Source organism: Arachis hypogaea, chromosome 3 (genome assembly GCF_003086295.3).
Source record: "Arachis hypogaea cultivar Tifrunner chromosome 3, arahy.Tifrunner.gnm2.J5K5, whole genome shotgun sequence".
In the NCBI taxonomy this organism is placed as follows: domain Eukaryota; kingdom Viridiplantae; phylum Streptophyta; class Magnoliopsida; order Fabales; family Fabaceae; genus Arachis; species Arachis hypogaea.
Window position 1 is genome coordinate 94,468,385 of NC_092038.1, and position 26,575 is coordinate 94,494,959.

The window sequence follows — 26,575 nt, forward strand, 5'->3', positions numbered from 1 at the left end:
TGGATCCGGATTGTTACTTGATGGCATGGGTTAGAGTGGCTTGGTTCACTCCGAGGGGAGCGCTCAGTTTGGAAAGTGAACGTTGCGTTCACTTCCTTTGGGCGTGCCATTTTGTGCGTGCTTGGCCTCTATGAGCGTTCACAATTTTGAGCGCTGCGCTCCCTCAATTGAGCGCTAGGCTCTTTATCCCTTGGAGCGTGCTTTCTTTCCCTTGGTGAATGCCCGAAAATGCTTGCTTTTGTGAACGCTAGCGTTTATTTAATTGAACGCTCTTCCTTGTCTTGCGTTCATGGCATTACTAATAAGTGCTTTCATTAATGCCTTAGTATTACTAACATTATATGCATGCTTCCATGGTTTTAATAATAATACTAATGCATTAACGTTGCATTCATTCAATTCATTCTCAATTAAATGCATGCATGCTTTATTAGTTAGTACTGCCATTTTAGCGTTCATTCATGGATTGGCTTTGCATGCTTTTAACGCCTTTGGCAAAGAAGATTTAATAATGCATGCATTCATTGGCTTTGTTAATTAATAACGCCAAATTATATGCTTCATGCATGCATTATATTACTTAGTAATGCATGATTTGCCAATTGCATTTCATTCATTAATAATGCCATTGCATTGATATTGCATGGTTCATGGTGGCATTATTAATTAAATCCATGCATAAGGCATTAATGCATGCCATGGCTTCATGGTCATGGGCCACGCTTTTTAAAAGCGTAGCCTAAGATTTCAAAGCATGCTCAATCTTCAAAGCGTGTCCAAAATTCCTCTTTTCTTCTTTTTAGTTTATTTTGTGCTTTTTTTTCTTTTTTTCTTCTTATATCCTACAAAGTTTATAAAATCAAAAGATCAAAGAAATATACCATTTGAGCACAAAAGAATGCAATATTTAAGCACTAATTATCAATTTCTTGTATGAAAAAGCATAGAAAAACATGACATGATGACATGTCATCACAAAGTATACACAATTATATATTGCTGGAAAGCTCTGGAAGTCAGCTTTTTTATAGCCCTTGAGAACGCTTCATTTGGATTTCTGTAGCTCCAGAAAAGCTTTTCTGAATGCAGGGAGGTTAGATCCGGACAGCATCTGCAGTGCTTTCTCTGTCTTTGAATCAGAGTTCTGCTCCACCTCCTCAATTTTGCCTAAAATTGTACATAAACACAAAAAGTTATAGTAGAATCTAAAAATGTGATTTTAACATTAAAACCTACAAAAACATAATAAAAACTAAATAAAAACTACTAAAAACTATATGAAAATGATGTCAAAAAGCGTATAAAATATCCGCTCATCAGAACACCAATCTTAAACTGTTGCTTGTCCCCAAGCAACTAAAAACAAAGTAGGATAAAAAGAAGAGTAAGATACAATAAATTTTAGAGTTTCCACCGAAGCTCAGTTTCAATTAGATGAGCAGGACTTAGTAGCTTTCTGCTTCTGAATAGTTTTGGCATCTCACTATCTATTGAAACTCAGAAGTGTTGGTCTGTTTAGGAACTTAGAATCCAGATGATATTATTGACTCTCCTAGTTTAGTTCTTTTTTACTCTTGAACACAGATTTTAGAGTTTTGGTCATGACCCTAAGCACGTTGTTTTCCAGTATTACTACCGGATACATAAATACCACAAACACTTTAACTGGGTAAATCCTTTAGGATTGTGATTCAGCTTTGCTAGAATCCCAGGTAGAGGTGTCCAGAGTTCTTAAGCACACTCTTTTAGCTTTGGACTATGACTTTAACTGCTCAGTCTCAAGCTATTCACTTGGCACCTTAACACCACAAGCTTATGGTTAGGGACAGCTTGGTTGAGCCGCTTAGGCCAGAATTTCATTCCTTACAGGCTCTCTTAACCATTGATGCTCAAAGCCTTAGACCCTTTTACTCTTGCTTTTTGCTTTAAAGGGTTATTGGCTTTTTGCTCTTGCCTTTTGGTTTCAAGAGCTATTGGCTTTTTTTGCTTTTTTTTCACATGTATATATATATATATATATATATATATATATTTCTTTTGCAACATGCTTTTTCTTTTTCTTTTTGCTGTTTTTTCTTGCTTCAAGAATCAATTTTTAGATTTTTCAAATTACCAACAATACTTTTCCTTTTTCATCATTCTTTCAAGAGCCAACTTTCTTAATTTCAATTTCAAATATGCAATGTTTATTCATACATTCAAAAAACTAAAGCAATGCCACCACATCAAAATAATTGAACTATTCTTGTTATATAACTTGAAATTCATGTATCTCTCAATTCTTTTTAAATAAAATTTCTTTTAAGTAATGGTGAGAGATATATGGAACATTTTATAGCTTAAAGACACAAAAGGAAATGATCATGCAATAAGAACAAGAGAACAAACAATACAACATAACAAAAAATAGAAAAATAACATAAGAAAAGGAGATTAAGAAAACGAATCCACCTTTAATGATGGCGGCTAGTACTCCTCCTTGAGGACACAATGTAGTGCTTGGTCTCTTCAATGACACTCCTTTGTCTTTGTTGTTCTTTCCTCATAGCCCTTTGGTCTTCCCTTATTTCATTGAGGATGGTGGAATGCTCTTGATGCTCCAACCTCAATTGCTCCATATTAGTGTTTAATTCTCCAAGAGAATTATGCAATTGGTCCCAATAGCCTTGAGGATGGAAATACATCCCTTGAAGTATCTCAGAGATCTCATGTTGAGGCAGGTGCACAGGCTCTTATGCATGCTCTCTTGTTTGCTCCATCCTCTTCTTAGTGACGGGCTTGTCCTTCTCAATCGAGATATCTCCCTCTATGACAATTCCAGCTGAATTCCATAGATGACAGATGAGGTATGGGAATGCCAACCTTGCTTTGGTGGAAGGCTTTTCAGCTATCTTGTACAATTCTTGAGGAATCACCTTATGTACTTTCACCTCACTTCCAATCATGATGCAATAGATCATGATGGCTCTTTCAATAGTAACTTTTGACCGGTTGCTAGTGGGGATGATAGAGCGTTGGATGAATTCCAACCATCCTCTAGCTATGGGCTTGAGGTCAAGCCTTCTTAGTTGAATGGGCTTGCCTTGGGAATCCCTTTTCTACTATGCTCCTTCCACACAGATGTCTAAGAGCACTTGATCCAGTCTCTGATCAAAGTTGACTCTTCTAGTGTAAGAATGTGGGTCTCCTTGCACCAAGGGCAAGTTAAATGCCAACGTCACAGTTTTCGGGCTAAAATCTAAGATTCTCCCCGGACCATGGTGCTCCAATTCTTAGGATTTGGGTTCACACTAATGTCATAGTTTTTCGTGACCCATGCATTAGCATAGAACTTCTGCACCATTAAGATCCCAACTTCTTGGATGGGATTGGTTAGGACTTCCCAACCTCTTCTCCGAACCTCTCTTTGGATTTTTAGATACTCATTCTTCATGAGCTTAAAAGGGACATCAGGGATCACCTTCTTCTCTGCCACTTCTTCATAGGTGGCGGCTACTGCCTTTCCTTTCCTCTTTCTAGAGGGTTCTCAAACCTTGGGTGCCATAAGTGGGAATGGAAAGCAAAAAGCAACGCTTCCAACACCAAACTTAAAAGCTTTGCTCGTCCTCGAGCAAAATTAAAGAAAAAAGAAGAATGGAGTAGAAGAAGAAGAAAATAAAAGGAGATGGAGGAAGAGAGCAATTCGGCCAAGGGGGCTTTGATGTGTATGAGAGGTGTGTGTAGGAAGGGTTAGTAAGAGGGGTATTTATAGGAGTGGGCTAGGGTTGGGTTCGGTCATGGGTGGGGTAAATGGGAGGAAAATTTATTTTTGAAGTGGGTGGGGTTGTGATAGGTTTGGGGAAGTGATATGGATGTAATTGGGCTAGAGTTTATAGGGAAGAGTGTATAGGGAAGTGTTAAAGTAAGTGGGATAGGTGAAGATGCTGTGGGACCCACTGGTCCAGAGAGGCTAGGGAATTCAGATTTCCTACCCTCTGCATGGGCGTTGAACACCCAGCACTATGCCCAAAGCTGGCGTTCAGCGCCAGCTTTGCTGCCATTTGGGGCGTTGAACGCCTAGCTAGTGCTCCTAGGCTGGTGTTCAACACCAACAATTCTGCCATTTTGGGTGTTGAACGCCCAGCTAGTGATCCCTGGCTGGTGTTCAACGCAAGCAAGACACTCCATCCAAAGTGTTCTGTTTTCATTGCTAAACCTTTCTGTCTCTATTCTGACTGCTACACATGATCATGAACCTAAATAAATAACTCAAAGAAAAACAAAATTAAGGAATTAAAAGAAATAAATAATTAATTAGGGTTGGGTTGCCTCCCAACAAGTGCTCTTTTAACATCACTAGCTTGACGGTTAGCTCCTTACGGAGATGGATATAGGCTCAGAATTTTGCCCCTTACAGTTAAATTTCTTCCTGTCTTCTCATGAATGAGCTCCGCATGCTTTAGAGACAGGACACGACTCACTGTATGTGGTATGACTGGCTTCTTGGTGAAGACAACTCTCATGCGAGGTAATAGGCCTTCAATGAGGACTTACTTGTCCCTTTAGCCTTTAGGTACTTTCTTCTTAGTACCTTTGTTCTCAATGCTTGTTAATGGCTGCCCAACACCAAACTTAGAATTGATGTCTGGGGGCTTAGTAAAGCTCTGCACAGAAAGAGATAGTTGAAACACTAACTGTTACATAGTTATCTCTCTTTTTTCAGAGGGAGAGTTGGGGTGAGGCATCCTGAACAAGATGTGATCCACCCCCTAATTGTAGAATCAGTTCTCCCTTTGCTACATCAATGATAGCATTGGCAGTGGCTAGGAAAGGTCTTCCAAGGATGATGGATTCATCCTCATCTTCCCCAGTATCTAAGATAATGAAGTTTGCAGAAATGTAAAGGTTTTTAACATTCACCAAGACATCCTCTACTAAGCCATATGCTTTCTTCATTGATTTGTCTGCCATCTCTAGTGAGATATTTGCAGCTTGTACCTTAAAGATTTTCAGCTTCTCCATTACAGAGAGTGGCATGAGGTTTATACTTTTCCCTAGGTCACACAGAGCCTTCTCAAAGATCATGGTGTCTTTGGTGCAAAGAGTTAGGAAGTGATGAGCAGATAATTTATATGCTTTTTGGCATTTTTTTAGGTAGTTTTTAGTCTGATTTAGTTAATTTTTAGTAAATAATTATTAGTTTTTATGCAAAAATCACATTTCGGGACTTTAATATGAGTTTATGTGTTTTTCTGTGATTTGAAGTATTTTCTAGCTAAAATTGAGGGACCTGAGCAAAAATCTGATTCAGAGGCTGAAAAAGGACTGCAGATGCTGTTAGATTCTGACCTCCCTGCACTCGAAATGGATTTTCTGGAGCTACAGAAGCCCAATTGGCACGCTCTTAATTACGTTGAAAAGTAGACATCTTGGGCTTTCCAAAAATGTATAATAGTCCATACTTTTCCCGATATTTGATGGCCCAAATCGGCGTCAAAACGCCAGTCAGAGACCCTTTTCTGGCGTTAAACGCCAGAACTGGCATAAAAGCTGGAGTTAAATGCCCAGATTGTAACTAGAGTTGCCATTTAACTCCAAGAAAAGCCTATGCACGTGAAAGCTTCAATGCTCAGCCCAAGCACACACCAAGTGGGCTCCGGAAGTGGATTTCTGCATCATTTACTTATTTCTTAAACCCTAGGTTATTAGTTCATTATAAATAGATCCTTTTACTATTGTATTTTCATCTTTTGATCATCTTTGATCTTGGGATCATGTCTTTGAACCCTTTTTCGATTGTTTCATGTTATTTGGGAAGCATGGCCATTTGGCCATGCCTGGAGATTCATCACTTATGTATTTTCAACGGTGGAGTTTCTACACCTTATAGATTAAAGTGTGGAGCTCTGCTGTTCCTCATGAATTAATGCAATTACTAATGTATTCTATTCAATTCAAGCTTATTCTTGTTCTAAGATATTCATTCGCACTTCAACATGATCAATGTGATGATCAAGTGACACTCATCACCATTCTCACTTATGAACGCGTGCCTGACAACCACTTCCGTTCTACCTGAAAACAAGCTTGAATGTATATCTATTGGCCTCTTGGTTCATGACGCATGGTTTCCTCTCCTGACAACAGAGCCTTCCATTTCGTGAGATTAGAGTCTTCGTGGTATAAGCTAGAATCAATTGGCAGCATTCTTGAGATCCGGAAAGTCTAAACCTTGTTTGTGGTATTCTTAGTAGGATATGGGTTGGGATGACTGTGACGAGCTTCAAACTCGCGAGTGCTGGACGCAGTGACAGTGTGCAAAAGGATCATTGGATCTTATTCCAACACAAGTGAGAAACGACAGATGATTAGCCCTACGTAACCCGTAGCCAGACCATTTTTAGTGAGAGGACGGATGGTAGCCATTGACAACGGTGATCCAACATAGAGCTTACCATGGAAAGGAGTACGCACGACTGGATGAAAGCAGTAGGAAAGCAGAGGCTCAGAGGGAACAAAGCATCTCCATACGCTTATCTGAAATTCCCACTAATGAATTGCATAAGTATCTCTATCCTATTTAAGTTTTATTTCTCTTTTAATTATCAAAATCCCATAACCATTTAAATCTGCCTGACTGGGATTTACAAGATAACCTTAGCTTGCTTCAAGCCGACAATCTCCGTGGGATCGACCCTTACTCACGTAAGGTATTACCTGGACGACCCAATACACTTGCTGGTCAGCTACGCGAAGTTGTGAAGAAAGTGTGTGAGATCATGATTTCGCGTACCAGGAAGCGTCCAGGATCTGGAAGCTTCTAAGGTAGCTTCTGCAGAACCAAATTATTGAGTTCCTTGGAAAGCACTGGAGGTTCTTCCTCCAAAGGCTTTGTACCAAATAGCTTGGCATTCAGCTTCATGAGAGCTCCTAGGTACCGAGCAACTTGCTTTTCCCTAGTGTCCTCATCCTCATCAGAGGATGAGTATTCACCAGAACTTATGCACAGCAAGAGTGCATGCAAGGGAACGTCTATGGTCACTATATGAGCCTTGGCTTCCTTTAAATGCCAGTAAAGATTTTTCACAATAAAATTGCGTTGCAGGTATAGTTCTAAACCGAAAAATCAACTTCAATCAAATTTAAAATGTTTGTAACTTAAGCAAATCTAATAAAATTAACCGAATTATTAAACCTCGGGTCATTTCTCAAGAAATTGTAGGGAAGTGTTTATTATTCGTTATGATAAAGTATATTTTTGGGTTTTTTGAAATAAGGAACAAGAAAATATAATGGCAAGAAATTAAATTAATAACTAAGAAAACTCTTAACTAGGATTGAGAATTAGAAGTCATGTCCTCGTTATCGTCATCAATTGTTATAGTAATTGTATTTCGCTTTCACTTAGTTAACATCTACAATGAAGGTAAGTCAAGTGAGGAAAATCAACTTAGCTTCACAAGTCCTAATCAAAGACTAGATTTAGTGAAGTCTAAGCCAATCAGCTATTTTCAATTATCCTTCAACATGAGAATTTGATAACTCTATAGTCTCAACTACTCAATCTAAGTCAAGAATATAAAAAACTAATTTAAAATCCAACCAAGCATTTTATCAAACACTTGGAAGGCATAACATAAAAACATAGAAGAGTAACAAGGAATATTAAATTTAGACAACCAATTGCAAGCATCAATAACACAAATTAAAGAAAGAAATAATAACCATAGAAAACATAAATTGCATTTATATGGAAATTGAATCTAACATGAAACGTTCATAAACAAAATTGTCAACATAAAGTTATCAACAAGGAAAATAAATAAACTAGAATGCTAGAACAAATAAAAGTAGAAGAGAAACTAAATTAAAGGAATATTGAACTTGAATTTGAGAAGAAATTGAAAAGAAAACCCTAAAACCTAAAGAGAGGAGAGAGCCGCTCTCTCTAGAAAACTACATCTAAAACCTAAAGTGTGAATAATGAGAAGTGAATGAATGATTCCCCAACTCTGCAGTCTCTAATTTTCATTTTTGGGCTTGAAACTGGGCCAAAAACAACCCAGAAATCACCCCCAACATTTTCTGATACGTGCAGCACGTGGCTCTGTCACGTGTACGCATCGCTCACGTGTACACATCGCTGAACTTTCGCAAGGTCATGCGTACACGTCATCCACCCGTGCGCGTCACCTAACTGCATGGAAACTATGGCAAATTTTATATCATTTTGAAGCCCCAGATGTTAGCTTTCCAACGCAACTGAAACTGCCTCATTTGGATCTCTGTAGCTCAAGTTATGGTTGATTAAGTACAAAGAGGTCAGGATTGACAGCTTTGCAATTTCTTCATTTCTTCATGAGTTCTCGATTTTCACATGCTTTTTCTTCATTCCCTCAATCTAATCTTTGCCTTCTAAATCTAAAATCACATAACAAACATATCAAAGCATCGAATGGAATCAAGGTGAATTAAATTTAGCTATTTTAAGGCCTAAGAAGCATGTTTTCAATCATAGCACAAAATTAGGAAGGAAAATGTAAAACATGCAAATTACATGAATAAGTGTGAGAATAATGGGTAAAATCCGCTAAATTAAGCACACGATAAACCATAAAATAGCGTTTAATAATCTCCCCGCACTTAAACATTAGCATGTACTCATGCTAAGCTCAAGAGAAACTATAAGAGAGTGAAGAGGAATGGTAGAATTTATGAAATGCAAACTATCTATATGAATGCAACTAAATGCAAAATGCTTTTACCTACTTGGTTAAAAATAGATAAACCTTTCAAGAACAAATATTAACTGGATTTCACTAATTCAAACCCTAAAAATAAAGTACAAATAGACTTGCAAGAAGAAGATAGCTCATGAAAGCCGGGAGCAAAGAATCGAGCATCGAACCCTCACCGGAAGTGTATACACTCTAATCGCTAAGGTGTTTAAGGGTTGATTCTCTCAATTCTCTACTAATCTTGCTTTCTAAGGCTTGCTCTTCATCTAACAATCAACAAAGATTTAATGCACAAATACAAATATCAAGAGGTCTTTTAAGGGTTGTAATGGGGTTAGGGTCAAGGTAGGATTGTATTCGGTCAAGTTGACTAAAATCTGAATCCTTGGTTAACCTAAACTTCCCACCTAACTTAAGACAATCCATGTAATCAGAATATAAAGTCTAACTACCCATTAACTATATTTTACACATATTCATGCATCCCAAATTGAGTACAACTCTTATGCATTGCTACCAATATTTACTTTGGGACATTTTGTCCCCTTTTTATTATTTGCTCTTTTCCTTTTCTTTTTCTCTTATTTATTTTGTTTTCTTTGTATTTTTTTCTTTTCTTTTGTTTTTCTCAATGGATATGATTAAGGTATTGAATGCATAAACATGACCTCAACATTCTTTGCACATTTTTACAAAAAGTATACAACACCCAATTCTCAAACCGAATGTTCCTAACCCAATTTCTCCACACTCAATTCATGAGCACTCTCACTAGTCTAAGCTAACCAAGGATTTAAATTAAGGACATTATTATTTTCTGCTTAGAGTTAATGATGTGCTAAAGTAAAGAACAAAAGGGGTAAAATAGGCTCAACATTCGTTTGCAAAGGATAATGAAAGAGTAAGGCCATATGGGTATGTAAGCTCAGTGAAACAAAGGCCTCAATCACATGCGTGCATGCATACATCAAACAATGGAAACATAGAATCGAGCAAGACAAATATCACAATTTAGAGAGAACAACACACATCAAAATAAAACATTGGTTGATAAGATGCAACCAATCAAATAGGCTCAAAATCTCACTGGTTTTGTGTGTTCGAGCTCTAAAATCATGTTCCAAAATAAATTTCTTCAGGCAAGTTTAGCAAAAATTTTAATTCAAATTTGTGAAATGCTATAAAAAGTTTCTTGAAAAGGAATTCATCACTTGAACCAAGTAGTACATACATGCAAGCAATTAACTACACATTCAATATATCATGCAATGCAACAACTCATTTAACAAAGAAAATTAAACATTGGTATTGAGACAGGAAAGTAACTAACCCACGGAGATCGGTATCGACCTCCCCACACATAAAGATTGCACCGTCCTTGGTGCATGCTAAGATGTGCAAGTGGACGGGTTGCTACAACTGATGCTTTTCTCAAAAGATTGTGTAGATGGACTCGTCTGTTGCCCCATTGAGAAGCTTTTCCTTTCCCCTCTTGGTGGTCGTCCTGAGGGAGGAAGAAAGAGAAGTAGTCTCAAATGCAGATAGCTAAAAATCAGAAGGAAGACAGTCCAAGTGATAATGAATGCCAAAGGAAATAAACAATGTCTTGAATGCATGGTAGCTACAACTTGCACATGGGACACCAGTTAAAATCATGGTGGCATATGATAACAACTCGATGCAAGATGGTTAAAAAAAAGCAAGTAATAGCATGAGAAGCATAGTTCAAGCATCAGGAGTATCATGAATAGTCACATGCAACAAAATAATGAGCACCTTTATGTGGACAATTGATGACTAATATACTCAATATACATATATTTCAAGGGTTGTGAAAAAGAGGCATTAAGGTGCAAGAATTAAATAGAAATAATTCAAAATGTAATGAGAGCTTTTTCACAATCACTTGGTGTGCAATTTAAAAATAGGAAGTGAAGTAATTAATCCAAGCATATATGAGACCCAAATTAAAATGTCAATTGTCAAATCACTCCTCATAATATCCACAAGCTAAAGTATAGCAAAATAATGACCCAAATAAAGCTCCTACACCAACATAAAAATGTAAGAGAAAATAATAAAAAAGGAATTAAAAATAACAAAGCTAATATAAAATTAAAAATAAATAAAATAGTCAAATGCAATAAAGATAATAATAATAAAAGAGTAAAAGGGAAGAAGAAAAAGAAACCCTAAAAAAATAGGAGAAGAGGAGTAAAAAGAGGAGAAGAAAAGGAAGGAAAATTGTAGCTGCCGGAGTTGGGGTCTCTGGTGGTAGTCCGCCGGTGGTGGTGAGAAAAGGGAGGAGGTAAGAGGAAAGAAGTAGAAAGAATGAAGAAGAAAGATGGAAGAAGAAAGGAGGAAGAATTAGGGTTTGAAAAACAAAAGAAGAGTGAAAGAAGAAGATTCTGGGCGGCACGCTGGGTTTAGTGACGCGGCACATATGACGCGCATGCGTTGCCCACGCATACGCGTGGGAGGGTCAAAATCTAGGTGACGCGTAAGCGTCAGTCACGCGTACGCGTGACCACTAGTTGTGCTAAACGCACAACACCAGCACCAAGGCAGCACAACTTTTGGTCAAATCACCCATTGACGCCGATTTTTACCCCGCGTACGCGTGGGTTGGCTTGTGCATGAGGCACCGTTCCTGCGTAGTTCCAGCGCAACTATCTGCCTATTTTTTAATTTTTACGCACCTACGTATGACGCGTACGCGTCATAGACGCTCACGCGTGGATGCATTCTTTTTTTTATAACATGAAATAACAGGCTAGCTAAGTAAAACCAGACTTTATTAAATAAGTAAAACCACAACATAATTGAATAAACCTAACTAAAAAAAATATAACTTATTAGCAATATAAATAAAAGATAACATAGGAAGAGTTTACGATAGTGGGGTATATCCCACCTAACACTTTTAGTTAAAGTCCTTAAGTTGGACATTCGGCGAGCTCATTGTCATGGTGGCTTGTGTTTGAACGCATCTCGAAACTTGCACCAATGCTTGGACTTCCAATAAGCTCCAACATTTTCAAGTGAATTCACCAAGCCTTGATGAGATCCTTCACAAGCTTTGAGCTCCCAAAGTTGATCTTCTTGTATGCCGGGATCCCAAATCTTGTTCCTACACCCATCTTGAAGTGCATCATCATTGTTCCAACCGGGTGGCAAGCAATCCGAATTCTCAATGAAATACCAAACTCTTCTCTTTGATCCAACCAATGGATCACTAGCCCAACCCTTGCATCTAGCTCTTGAAATCTCAACCTTGATGAGCCTTGATTTGCAACTCCAACCACTAAACATCCTTCTCTTACACTTAATTCCACAAAGCTTCCTATGTTGTCCATCCATTTCAAGCATAGCATACACAAGTGGGACAATAAAGCTAACAGAGATAAGTTTTACCCACTCAATTGAAGGAGTAGATGGCACCCTAGGTAGAGAAGTCTCCAACGATCTTGACAAAGCATATTCTACTCCCATCCAACTTTTTCAAACGACTTCTATCTCCACATCATTCTTCAACTCAATCGGAGAGGGTTCTTCAAACTCACAGAGTTCATTTGCGGATGTACATTCATCACTATGAGGGCTTGCTTCATGATCATTATCACCAAGGAAACTTTCTTCTTGATCTATTCTATCCAATTCTTCATAAGGAACATGCCTTGGAGGTTGTGCACTACCCTCCTCAACAATGATTTCAAGCTTCTTGGAGGAATACTCTACAACTCTAGATTCCCATGGAGGTTCAACATCTCCTAAGTCTTCGACCACTTCTTCCTCTTTAACAAGTACGGCTTCCTCCAATTGTTCTAATACAAAGTCACATTCCTTACTTACCACCGGAATTTCTAGTTTCTCCTTCATGCTACGTTCTTCATTAGATTCGCCACATGTAGCCAATGAAGTTCCTTGAGTGTTGAAATGCATTGAAGCTAAATTATCACCTACCTCAGTTAAGGTAGCTATGAACTCTAGTGTCATCCTTTGCATCTCACTTTGCTCTTGAGGAAGAACACCAAGAGTGTCATCCATTGGAGATTGGGGTGGATATGAGGGTTCACTACTTGGGAGGAAAGGTTCATGATAAGAGGGTGGTTCATCTTGATAACGATGTGGCGGTTCAACACTCTCCATCTTTTCCACTTATTGCACAACATAATCCAGTCCCTCATTCTCAAGTTGATATTTGTAAGCCATGAGAGCTTCGTGTGCTTTTTGTCTTTCTTCTCGCTCCATTTGATGGATGGTTTCTTGAAGTCGATCCATTGCCTCCTTAAAATGATCCTGTGGCTCTTGTCCCGCTTGGCTAACATAATTAGGATCATATGACTCTTGGATTGATGGATATAGACATGGTGTATATGAAGGTGGTGGCTCTTGGGAGTAACTGTGTTGGAATTGGGGTGGTTCTGTGTATGGCTCGTATGGCTCATAAGGCTCTTGGTATGGTGGGTAGGGATTAGGGTCATATGGGGGTGTTTGGTAACATGGGGCTTGTGAATAAGGTAGTTCAAAACTATGTTGAGGAGGGAGTTCATAGGTATATTGTAGTGGGTATTGATTGTCACGGAGAGGTCCACCATAACCATTGTCTTGGTATGCATCATAGAACAGTTGTTGATAGTACATTGGAGGTGGTTGTTGCCAAGAGGGTTGATCAAATCCTTGTGGCTCCTCCTATCTTTGGCTACCACATCTTTGCTGCAAGCCCTCATTGTAATCTACACTTCCTACAACATGATTATAACCAAACTCATAGCCAAAAGAGTGAGAATTCATAGTAATAAAAGAAAATAAAAACAAAAACTAATAAGAAATAATGAAAATAAACTCCTAAACTAGAAACAACTAACAAAAAAATAAAAAGGAAAAAATATTCACAATAACAAATAATAAGGTACACATTTGCAAGTCCCCGACAACGGTGCCAAAAATTGATGGGAGAAAAATGTCGGTAAAGATTTTTCACAATAAAATCGCGTTGCAGGTATAGTTCTAAACCAACAAATCAACCTTAATCAAATTTAAAATGTTTTTCACTTAAGCAAACCCAATAAAATTAACCGAAGTATTAAACCTCGGGTCGTCTCTCAAGGAATTGCAGGGAAGGGTTTATTATTCGTTATGATCAAGTATATTTTTGGGTTTTTTGAAATAAGGAACAAGAAAATATAATGGCAAGAAATTAAATTAATAACTAAGAAAACTCTTAACTAGGATTGAGAATTAAAAGTCATGTCCTCGTTATCGTCATCAATTGTGATGGTAATTGTATTTTGCTTTCACTTAGTTAACCTCTACAATGAAGGTAAGTCAAGTGAGGAAAATCAACTAAGGTTCACAAGTCCTAATCAAAGACTAGATTTAGTAAACACTAAGCCAATCAGCTATTTTCAATTATCCTTCAACAAGAGAATTTGATAACTCTATAGTCTCAACTACTCAATCCAAGTCAAGAATATAAAAAACTAATTTAAAATCCAACCAAGCATTTTATCAAACACTTGGAAGGCATAACATAAAAACATAGAAGAGTAACAAGGAATATTAAATTTAGACAACCAATTACAAACATCAATAACACAAATTAAAGAAAGCAATAATAACCATAGAAAATATAAATTGCATTAATATGGAAATTGAATCTAACATGAAACATTCATAAACTAAATTATCAACATAAAGTTATAAACAAGGAAAATAAATAAACTAGAATGCTAGAACAAATAAAAGTAGAAAAGAAACTAAATTAAAGGAACATTGAACCTGAAATTGAGAAAAAATTGAAAAGAAAATCCTAAAACCTAGAGAGAGAGAGAGCTCTAGAAAACTACATCTAAAACCTAAAGTGTGAATAATGAGAAGTGAATGAATGATTCCCCCACTCTGCAGTCTCTAATCTTTATTTTCGGGATTGAAGCTAGGCCAAATATAGCCCAGAAATCACCCCCAGCGTTTCCTGATATGTGCAGCACGTGGCTCTGTCACGCGTACGCGTCGCTCACGCGTATGCGTCGCTAAACTTTCGCAAGGTCACGCGTACGCATGATCTACGCGTGCGCATTGCCTAACTTCATGGCAACTATGGCAAACTTTATGTCATTTTGAAGCCCCAGAAGTTAGCTTTCTAACGGAACTGGAACCGCCTCATTTGGACTTCTGTAGCTCAAGTTACGGTCGATTAAGTATGAAGAGGTCAGGATTGACAGCTTTGCAATTCCTTCATTTCTTCATGAGTTCTCCATTTTCACATGCTTTTTCTTCAATCCCTCAATCCAATCTTTGCCTTTTAAATCTAAAATCACTTAAAAAATATATCAAAGCATTGAATAGAATCAAGGTGAATTAAATTTAGCTATTTTAAGGCCTAAGAAGCATGTTTTCAATCATAGCACAAAATTAGGAAGGAAAATGTAAAACATGCGAATTACATGAATAAGTGTGAGAATGATAGGTAAAATCCACTAAATTAAGCACAAGATAAGCCATAAAATAGCAGTTTATCAGACCTCCTTCCTGGCATTCAACGCCAGGTTCTCTACCATTGTAGGCATTGAACGCCTAGTGATGGCTTCCTCACTGGCGTTCAGCGCCAGTCTCTTGGCCAGTTTGGGCGTTGAACGCCCAGTGAGGTCTTCCTCATTGGCGTTCAACGCCATCCCAATCTCTCTAGATTCGGCCTCATCCTCTATGGTGATGGCCTTGCACTCTTCTCTTGGGTTTACTTCAATGTTACTAGAAAGAGTGTCAGAAGGTGTCTCAGGGATTCTCTTGCTCAGTTGACCAACTTATATCTCCAAATTTCTAATGGAGGACCTTGTCTCAGTTATGAAACTATGAGTGGTTTCAGAGAGGCTGGAGACTAGAATGGCTAAGTAAGAAAGACTTTGCTTAGGAGTCTCCATATTCCCTTGAGAAGATAGGAATGGTAGCCTGTTGTTGAACCTATCTTAGGTTCTTCCACCTTGATTGTTATTGAAACCTTACTGAGATTTCTGTTGGTCCTTCCATGAGAGGTTAGGATGATTCCTCCATGAAGGGTTGTAGGTGTTTCCATAGGGTTTTCCCATGTAATTCACCTCCTCCATGGTGGGTTGATCAGGATCATAAGCTTCTACTTCAGAGCAAGCTTCCTGAGTGCTGCCAGCTGCAGCTTGCATTCCAGTCAAATACTGAGAGATCAAACTGACCTGCTATGTCAAGATCTTGTTCTGAGCCAAGATGGCATTCAAAGTGTCAACTTCAAGAATTCCTTTCTTCTAAGAGATTTCATTGTTCATAGAATTTCTCTCAGAGGTGTACATGAATTGGTTATTTGCAACTATCTTAATGAGTTCTCTTGCTTCTGCAGGCGTTTTCTTCAAGTGTAGTGATCCACCTGTAGAGCTTTCCAATGATATTTTGGACATCTCAGACAGACCATCATAGAAAATTCTTAGGATAGACCATTCTGAGAGCATGCCAAGAGGACACCTCCTAATCAGTTGCTTGTATCTTTTCCAAGCTTCATAGAGGGATTCACCTTCTTTTTGTCAAAAGTTTTGAACTTCCACTCTGATTTTGCTCATCCTTTGAGGAAGAAAGAATTTGGCCAAGAAAGCATTGACCAGCTTTTTCCAAGAGTCTAAGCTCTCTTTTGGTTGAGAATCCAACCATATTTTAGTTCTGTCTCTAACAGCAAAGAGAAAGAGCACAAGTCTGTAACCTCAGGATCTACTCCATTGGTCTTAACCATGTCACAAATTTGCAAGAATTCAGATAGGAATTAATGTGGATCTTCTAGTGGAAGTCCATAGAACTTGTAATTCTGTTACAAAAGAGAGACTAACTGAGGCTTAAACTCAAAATTGTTAGCTCCAGTGGCAGATACAGAGATGCTTCTGCCATAAAAATCAGAGGTAAGCATGGTGAAGTCACCAAGAACCTTTCTTGCCTTTCCTTCATGATTAGGCTCGGCTACCATGTCTTCACCTTCCTGTTCGAAATTTTTTGAAAGGTTTCTTCCGGAGTATTGTGCTTTAACTTATTGTAAGCTCCTCCTTAAAGTCCTCCCAGGTTCAGGATCAAGATTAAAGAGAGGCTTTTATCCCTGTACCTGGTCATAAACAAGAAAACACAGATACAACAAGAAAGGAAGCTTCTATGCCAGAGGACAGAGAATTTCCAATGGAATGTGAGGGATAAAAGAAAGAAGAATGAAGATAGAAGAATGAGAAGAAGAATTTCGAATAAGAGAGAAGAAGAATTCGAAAATTAGAAGTAAAAAGATAAACAAGAATAAAAATATTTTTGTTTTTATTTTATTTATTAATGCAATTCGAAAATAGAAGCTAATTAATTAAAAAGATTTGAAAATTAATTGATGAATTTTTGAAAATATAAGAGAGAGATAGAAGAGAATTTTTGAAAATAGGAGAGAGAAAAATTAGTTAGGAAGTTTTGAAAAAGAAAAAAGAGAAAACAAGTAACTAAATACGAAAAGATTTGAAGACAAGATAAGATAGAAATTAGAAAAGATTCGAATTTAAAATTTGAAATTTGAAATTAATTTTGAATTTTGAATTTGAAATTCGAATTTTGAAATTTGAATTTTAAATTTTAAATTTTATAATTTAAATTTTGAAATTTTAAATTTTGAGTTTTGAATTTGAAAAAAGATAAGATAAAGATTTGAAATATAGTTGATTTTTGAAAAGGTTTGATTTAGAAATTTGAAATTTGAAATTTAAATTTTTGAATTTTGAAATTTGAATTTTAATATTTGAATTTGAAATAAGATAAGATAAGATTTTGAATTTTAAAAAAAGATAAAAAGATAAGATAAGATTTTGAAAAAGATATGATTTTTGAAAAGATTTGATTTTGAAAAGATTTGAATTTTGAAATTTAAAACTAAGGTAAGATAAGATAATGATTTTTTTAAAATTAAAATTTAAAAAATTGGTTGTAATTTTCAAAAATTGCAATTAAAGATAAGAAAAGATATTTTATGTTTTTTACTTTTTAATTTAATGAAGAAAGAGAAAAACAACAAAAAGACACAAAAACTTAAAATTTTTAGATCTAAGACACCTACTATGCGAAACTTTTAAAGAAAAATACAAAGGGACATCAAACTTAAAAATTTTAAAATTAAAACAAAAAGAAAAATAAGAACACTTTGAAGATCAAGAAGAACACTAAGAACAAAACTCAAAGAATTCAAAAAAAATAAGAAAATGCAAAAGACACCAAACTTAAAAATTTTGAAAACCAAAGACTCTAAATTTGAAAATTTTAAAGAAAAGACTCAAGAAGACACCAAACTTAAAGATTGACACTAGATTCAAACAAAAGACACTATTTTTAAAAATTTTAAAAAACCTCAAGGAAATTCAAAAATTCAACAAGAACAAAACCAAGAGACTCAAACTAAAAAGAAAGATTAATAAAGAAAAGAAAAGATTTTTGAGAAATTTTTTTTGAAATTTTTGAAAAAAAAAAGAAGAAAATAAAAGACTCAAACAAAATTAAAATTAATACCTAATCTAAGTAACAAGATAATCCGTCAGTTGTCCAAACTCGAGCAATCCCCGGCAACAGCACCAAAAACTTGGTGGCACGAATTCTCACACTTTGTACAACTGAACCAGCAAGTGCACTGGGTCATCCAAGTAATAGCTGAGCGAGTCAATGTCGATCCCACAAGGATTGTGGTTTGAAGCAAGCTATGGTTATCTTGAATATCTTAGTCAGGCAAATAGAAGAAGAAGGTATTTTGTTTAATCGCATTAAAGGAAATAAAGAGAACTTAACTAGGTTGATATGTTTGCAATGATAAGAAGATGGTTAAGGCTTGGAGATGCTTTATTCTTCTGGTTTTACTGTCTGCTTCAACTGTGAAAGATTTCTTCTATGGCAAGCTGTATGTGATCAACGCCGGTTGAGAGGTCGCAAATGCTCCTTCAGATCTAAACCCCAAGGTTAGCGTGGATTTATTCTAATTGAGAGTGAAGCTTCTGCAGTCCATTCTCCTTAATGATCCTACTCAAAATGCCATAGACAATGTCGAATCTTCCGGATCAGAGAATGTTGCACCTTTATGTTCTAACCTCTACCACAAAGACTCTAATCTCCCCATACCTCGGCTGAACTGATGTCTCGAGAAGTCCCCCAACGAAGTCATGGATTAGTCGTCTAAGAGATGTATAATCAAGCTAGTGGTTCATCATTGTCCGATGAAAGACGCACTCTGAACCCATGTAGAATGAGATAACCTTGTTCCAGTTCAACGCATTCATAATGATGAAGAACGAAGATAATCTTAGAATCGAGAATCAAACACGAATTGAAAAGAAACAGTAATACTTTTATTAATTCATAAAACTCAGCAGGGCTCCTCCCCTCAACTTAGGAGGTTTAGAAACGCATACTGATAGAGAGTACAATATGAAAAATGTGTAAAGTGTATATGTTCCCCGAATAGTTTAAAAATTCTCAAATAAATACTAGACTAATGACTAAGGATTACATAAGAAGGGTAAAACAATCTTTTAGTGCCAAAATCCACTTTTGGGTTCCACTTGGTAAGTGTTTGGGCTAAACTTTGATGATATCCACATGCTAGGAGGCCTCTAGGGCGTTGAACGGTGGCTAGGGGGTCTTTTATGAGCATTCAACGCTGGTCTTTTCTCCTTTGGGCGCAGGACGCCAGAATAGGGTAGGAGGCTGGCGTTGGACACTAGTTTTGGGCCTTCAATTCTGAAGCAAAGTATAGACTATTATATATTTCTAGAAAGCTCTGGATGTTAGCTTTCCAAAGCCGTTAAGAACGTTCCCTTTGGACTTTTGTAGCTCCATAAAAGCTCTTTCGAATGCAAGGAGGTTAGATCCGGACAACATCTACAGTGCTTTCTCTACCTCTGAATCAGACTTTTACTCCAGCTCCTCAATTTTAGCCAAAAATTACCTGAAATTGCATAAAAACACAAAAAGTCAAAGTAGAATCCAAAAATGTGAATTTTGCACTAAAACCTATAAAACTTAATAAAACTTAGACAAAACATACTAAAAACTATATGAAAATGATGGCAAAAAGCGTATAAAATATCCGCTCATCAGCGACCTTAAGGCTGCTGAGTCAACTATTCAAGTTATAAATATCTTATACAGATAACTATGAAAGCTAGATATATTAAAACACAAGTAATAATATATATAGGAATAAATATATATGAGTTACTAATATAAATGATATTAGTACCATAATGATTAAAGATATACAATGAAGTATTAGCAAAGTTAAGTTCACCGAAAAATACCGATATTTACTCATACCGGCAATTTTTAAACTTATAATAACATTAATTAAACTTTATTTTAATCAAAGCGGGTAATAATAATAATAATAATAATAATAATAATAATAATAATAATAATTTTATCTTTTTTCAAAATATCTCATATAATAAAAATTATATAAAACTTCTAATTAATTTAAACTCTAGCTATCATAAAATCGATTATGTATAATACCTTATTATAACAAAATTATATAATAATCTTAATTAATCCAAATTCAAATAATAATAATAATTTTAAAAATTAATTTAATTTTTTCTTATTAAAATAGTTTCTAATAAATAGTTCAAACTAATTGAATAAATCATAATTAGTTTAAACTTCAATAATCATAAAATTAATGTAATTACTTTTTAAATAGTTTTTAAAATATAAAATTTAAAACTTAATAAGATACACAAAAATTTATTCATATTTAAATTTTAAAAAAAATACGGGAAGTTACAAGTTGCATCGGACTCGTCAGCCAAGTACATCCGACTTTTAAAATTGCTGAGGTGGTGTCTCAAGTTGGTTGTTCCGTCATAGAGGTCCATGTTGGGACATTTGAAGTTCTTAGAAACCTTAGCTCGCATGATCTCTTCAATGAACGGATCTTCTCCTCCAAGAGGGCTTTCCTTCCAATCCATCCAATTACTCCGACTTTGAAGGTCGACCTCTAGTTTCGAGAACTTTTCTTCCTGCTCTCTTTGTCGATGTACCTCTTTTCGCAAATATCTTTCAACTTCTCTTTGTCACTCAATCTCCTTCTCAAGTTGCTTTAATCAGTCATGGTGCTCGTGCACAAGTTCCATGATCTCTATTGAATGAGGGGCTCTTCATTCTTGGGTGGATGAACGTCCGAATAGATTCTCCACGGTAGAGGATTTTCTAATGTACCCTCTCCGTGTGGACTACTCGCTCTTTCATGTCGTGGAGGTATCATGAGTGCTCGATTATCATTGTGAGGTTCTGGTTCTGACTCAGACGCCGTGTGGCCATCTTCGAACTGATTGTCCACCATGATTGGGTGTAGACTTTTAGGTCCCCGACAATGGCGCTAATATTTTAGGAGTTACCTGAAATGGTAACTTGGGTCTGAACGTGAGGTTCACAATCCCTTTAAGGTTGAGTCCAACGTCTTCGGATGCTAAGGTGCCACCATCCAACGTCGTAATGAAGGTGGGGGTGGTACCTGCAAGGGACTCTGATACTTAAGTTAGCAAGGGTTTAGCAGGAGTTTAGTAAATTGGGTTCTGAATATACCTGAAGGTGTTAGTGTATTTATAGTAGAAAAGATATCTACCTTTTAGAAGAGTTCCACTTTTAATGGTGAATAGCCATTCTCCTTTTTTTAAGAAAGTTATTTAAATCTCCCTTCTAGATAGATAAAAGGTATCTTAAAAGTTAGTTACTTATTCAAATAAGTAAAACTGAATTGTTGTTGTTGCGTCCGACCTTTATGAGGTCAGGTAGGTATAAATAAGGCTAGCTTTCTTGGGTAAATTTTTATTTATTTTGGGTCTGACTATATTTTTGTGTCAGGATATAAACAAAAGATTTGCATGATTATAGAAAATACCATACTCAACATGCCTAAAAAAAGCGGTATATTTAATGTGCAGTGCACAAATTGATTCAGATCGGTATAATGCATAATCATGTTTGTGAAACATGAATTATAAGTGGTGGTGGTATATTTTTTTATCATTGGATAAAAATCATAAATATTTTTTACTAATAAACAAATAATTTACAATGGCTTATAAGAACTCCTTTTAATAATATGTATATAATCAATTTTATTTATTGAAAGAGTTCTTGATCTTAAAATAAATATGTATAAATTTTTAGAGTTGTATCACATTGTGTAAGTTGTCAAAAAAAATTATTTTATGATAATAATTTTATTTTTGGAGAATAAGAGATTTTTTTATTTCAACTTTTAAGTACAAATTGAATGAGAATTTAGTTGTTCAAAAATAATTTCTTTCCTTTCGAGTTGGTATTTGTATTTATTTAATGTTTCATGCTCTAATTATTTTGCAAAAAGGTTCAACAACTCATATGGAGGATACTATTTAGAGTGGCATAAAGTGAAAGTTATAAACAACACTAATTAAACAATTGATATGGAGGATATTATTTACAGTGGCACAATATATTGTTATTACTTTTATAGGCAGTATTATTGTCTTTCTATTTTTAAATATTATATAAAAATTTTTCATTAAATAATTAAATAAATACATAAAATTTATTGTCTTAATTATTATCATGACAAATAATAAATTAAATATTTTTTTATTTTAATTCAAAATTTTGGTGGTGAAAAATATATTACCATAAAAGATAAGATATATTTATGAATTTATTAGTAACGTTGCCGTGTCCTATACGGAATAAGGATAATACATAAAATTATATAAATTTTTTATTAAATTTAAATAAAAAATATACATAGTAATTATTATTATAAATATTTTACGATTTAAAAATATTAAAAATAATTAATATTTATTTTAATCAATTTAAATTTATTGAATGGTCATCTTATTTGCCCGCTTAAGCAAATATTTGGAGTTTGAATCTCGCCTTGTGTGTATTACAATCCATTAGTTAGGCTGCATTTGTTTAGAGACAGGACACTGAGACATGGACACAGAGACACACAATCATGTTTGGCAGAGGAGACATAGACAGAGACAGTGTATCCAGAGAAACTGAATTAGTGTATTTTGTATCCATCCTGACAGAAAGGACACAGGGATACTAACAAGGGATACAACTTATTTTTTATTCTTTTTTTCATTATTTTTGTTAATTTTTCATAATTATATTTTTTATTATTATATTTTTCATCTCAAATTTTTTGAATGAAAAAAAAATGAGAATAAATTAGATTTTTATAATTTGTTCTAGTTTATCACCAAACAGAATATAAGAACACAAAATTTTGTGTTTCTGTCCATCAATGTCTTGTCTTGTCCTGTTCTCAGTGTCTTGTCTTGTCTTGTTCTCAGAAACAAACGCAGCCTTAGCGACAGACCCTTAATAAATAGAGCATCAATATGTGGTGGATTAATTCTCGACTTGCCAAGTTAGGAAATCCATAGAAAAAAATTGTATTTGTCTTTAAAATAGATTAATTTTTCATTAATAAAAATACTTATGAATTTTTGTCTTTGTTGAAATTTACTTGGGACAATTTTATTTATTGTTATCGTATACATTCTTGAAATCAAAATAATATGATCAACATTATTACTTGTTAAAACTTCACATTTTATGAAATAATTTTTAAATTTTCAAATTCATAAACTTATGTCATTACAAAAGTTATTAGATCGATTAATATTTTTTGGTAATATGGTGTATCGAAACACCATCGTTGAGTATTAGTTAGTGTGAAAAGAAACTGATAGCAACTTTTGTTATTCAATATATAATTTATTCAATTGAAAAATAAATTAATATGGTAATGAGGACTCAGGAGAGCGTGAGAAACCCACTTTCCATCCCTCATTCCTATTTAAAAAAAAATGTCCCCGTTCTTTCTCCATCATTGCAAGTTCCTGTTTAATTACCCCTTAGAGAACGTAGATCTCTTTGGATATCTACGAATATTCTTTGAAAATTTTTAAAAAAATTAACACAAAAAGACATAATATAATAAATCATAAAATAATCAATTCAATATAATTCAACACAATTTATAACATATTCGTTATGAAAAATAACATTTCAAAAGGAGAAAACATAAAAAAATAATCCAACATAATAATATAACATAATTTTTTAGGACGATACTGAGCGACATAGTGACGGACTTGATGAGAGGTAGAGAAAGTGAGTTAGAGAGAGAAGATCAAGGCTGAGAATGAGTCTGGAAGAAAAAAAAATTTGAATTGGTGACAGAAATTAGGATTACTAAATTCAAGAAATAGATTTACGTATATATAAATTAGGATAAATTAATAATTTTATATTCACGTATATTTAATAAGTTTTATGGGGCGGGTATTTATGTCCGTTCTCCTATTAGGAGTGACAAACGGAAAAGTCCGTCCTGTCTCGCCAAAAGCCCGTCCCGCCTAGTAAGACGGTCCTGAATTTTTTCCCCGCCCGCCTAATGGTAGGCTGGCGGGATCTCCTTTTATTATAAGGCATTAAATATTAAACAATATATATAATTTCACAACAATTTCAATAAATTTATAATTTCTAAAAACATAAAAAAATTATAATTTTTAAATTCATGTACATTAACGTCTTTATAATTATAAATGTGTAATAAATATAATTATAAATAATTTTTTTGAAACAAAATAATAAAACCAGCATTGTTCAAAGCAAAACAAATATTATCCAAAATATAACTTAGAACTTCTTCAATTATCATCTTCATCATTTTGTATATCAATAATATCATAGAAATTTGTAAAAAAATGGCTCTACCAAAATAAAAGCTTGGCCCAACAGGAAAGCCTGCCCCACCTCGGCAAAGCCCGCCAAATCCCGTGGATTAGGCGGTGCAGGGTAGGCGAGATTTTTCAGTTTGGTGGCCATAAATTTCCAGCCCAACCCGCATTTTTTAGCGGGTTATACGACCAGCTCGATAGATTTCGACCCGTTTGCCACCCCTAGTCCCCATTCATTTTCGCATGGCAGGTCGTGAGGATTTCAGAAGTCCCCATCTAGCTCCAAAATGTGAGTAATCCCTGTAAATACCCATTTCGGCTGTTTTTATAATCATCCTTATTGCTAGCATTCATTGGTTCGTAACGTGGAGCTATTCTAGCCACTCAATAAATTCTTAGATAATCAAAGTTTAGGTAATCTCATTTTTATAAAGTTACATGTATCCTTGTTATAACAATATTAATAAAAGATAAATGAATAAACACTAAACTATTGTTTGGATATAAGATAAAAAATAAGAGGAAAGAAAATGGAAAGAAAAGTATATTTTTTTTGTGTGCTGTTTAGATGAAAAAAAAATGAATGAAAAGAAAATAGAGGAAAAATTTTCTTTTGCTTGAATGGAAGGAAAAGTAAGAAGAGAAAAAATTAAAATAGAGAAAAATTATATTAATGTTTTTATATATTATATATAAATTATATTTCAAATGGTAACTCTGTATTTTTATCCATGTTTGCACTTTTGAATCAGTTTTCTTCGCAACTTTGAAGAGAAAAAATTTACGTGAGCTTCATATACACTTTTATGTTTTTCATTCAATTTCTTTGTTGAACTAAATAATGAAAAATTGATTTTTCCATCCATTTTCTTCCCAGCATGTTATTTCTCTACAAATTCTTCTAATCTAAACAATGCATAAATATGTCACATTTTTTATATATATAACAATAACTAATATCACATATTAGGCTAATTTACATTGATAAATCAAAGTCTCCTTAAAATTATCTGAATCCCCTAAATCCAATAATGTTGCCTAGTTGTCTCCATTTAAATCAAATTTAATGAATTCGAATTACGATAATAAGTAATAAATCTAATTTGTATTTAATAATTTACCTCTAACTTATGGTAAAAATGTAAGATATGATGCCAAAAAAAACCAAAATGTCGTAAATTTTTTACTAACAAAAAAAATATATTTTTTATTTTTTAGACACATATCTATATTTTTAAGTTATACATTTTGATTTATATAAATTAATGATAATTAAATTTAAAAAAAATACTAATTAATAAAGGAATAAAATTTAAGATAAATATGTCCTGAACAAATTGAAATAAAATAAAGACTTTTAATTATGATCATTAATTATAATTATATATATTTACTTCAAGATTTATACTTCGAAAACACAGTATATTAATATTTAGTATTTTTATTTTTTAATTTTATACTATCACAAACATTAGTTACTCTCCAATAATGATGATACTTTTAAAAAAAATAAACATTACTAAATTATCTTAGAATTATATAATAATTTTCAACATAACAAAAAAAATATACAATTACCTAAAATATAATATTTGTGTAGTAACTAAAATTTAATTCTCAATATAAAATAATATATAATATCATTTCATAATCAAATAAGTGTTTAATCGAAGAATTTATATTTATATAATAATATGACAAAATAAATTAAAGTTTGAGTTTAATCATAGCAAGCGTTCAAGTTTAAATTTTTATAAATTAATTTATTTGTGTTAAAGGGAATTGCGCAATAAAAAATTCATAAAAATTTCATATATTGAAGTAGACAATAATTTATTTGTAAATACAAAAAATGTATTGAATAAGTAAGAAATTATTTTATTTTAATTTGGTCCATAATTCACATGATTTGAATTTAGTTCAATATATATGATTTGATTTGATTTGATTTAATTATTAGTTGAAAATATCTCAGTTGCCTATTTTATTCATAGATTTATTATTTTAATGACTAATAAATTAATCAAATTAATTAATTAGTACACACAATAAATTTGGGTTAATAAATTTTAAAAAATAAATTAAAAATACGAACAGAATATT

The 26,575-nt window shown here is 34.2% G+C and overlaps 1 non-coding gene across 1 annotated transcript; it reads left to right on the forward strand.

The window, feature by feature from the left end:
* The first annotated feature begins 16,185 nt into the window (after nucleotides 1-16,185).
* Nucleotides 16,186-16,294, forward strand: LOC112793726 (small nucleolar RNA R71). Its single transcript, XR_003198424.1, has one exon. It is a non-coding gene; the product is annotated as a small nucleolar RNA R71 (small nucleolar RNA).
* Nucleotides 16,295-26,575: the final 10,281 nt, after the last annotated feature.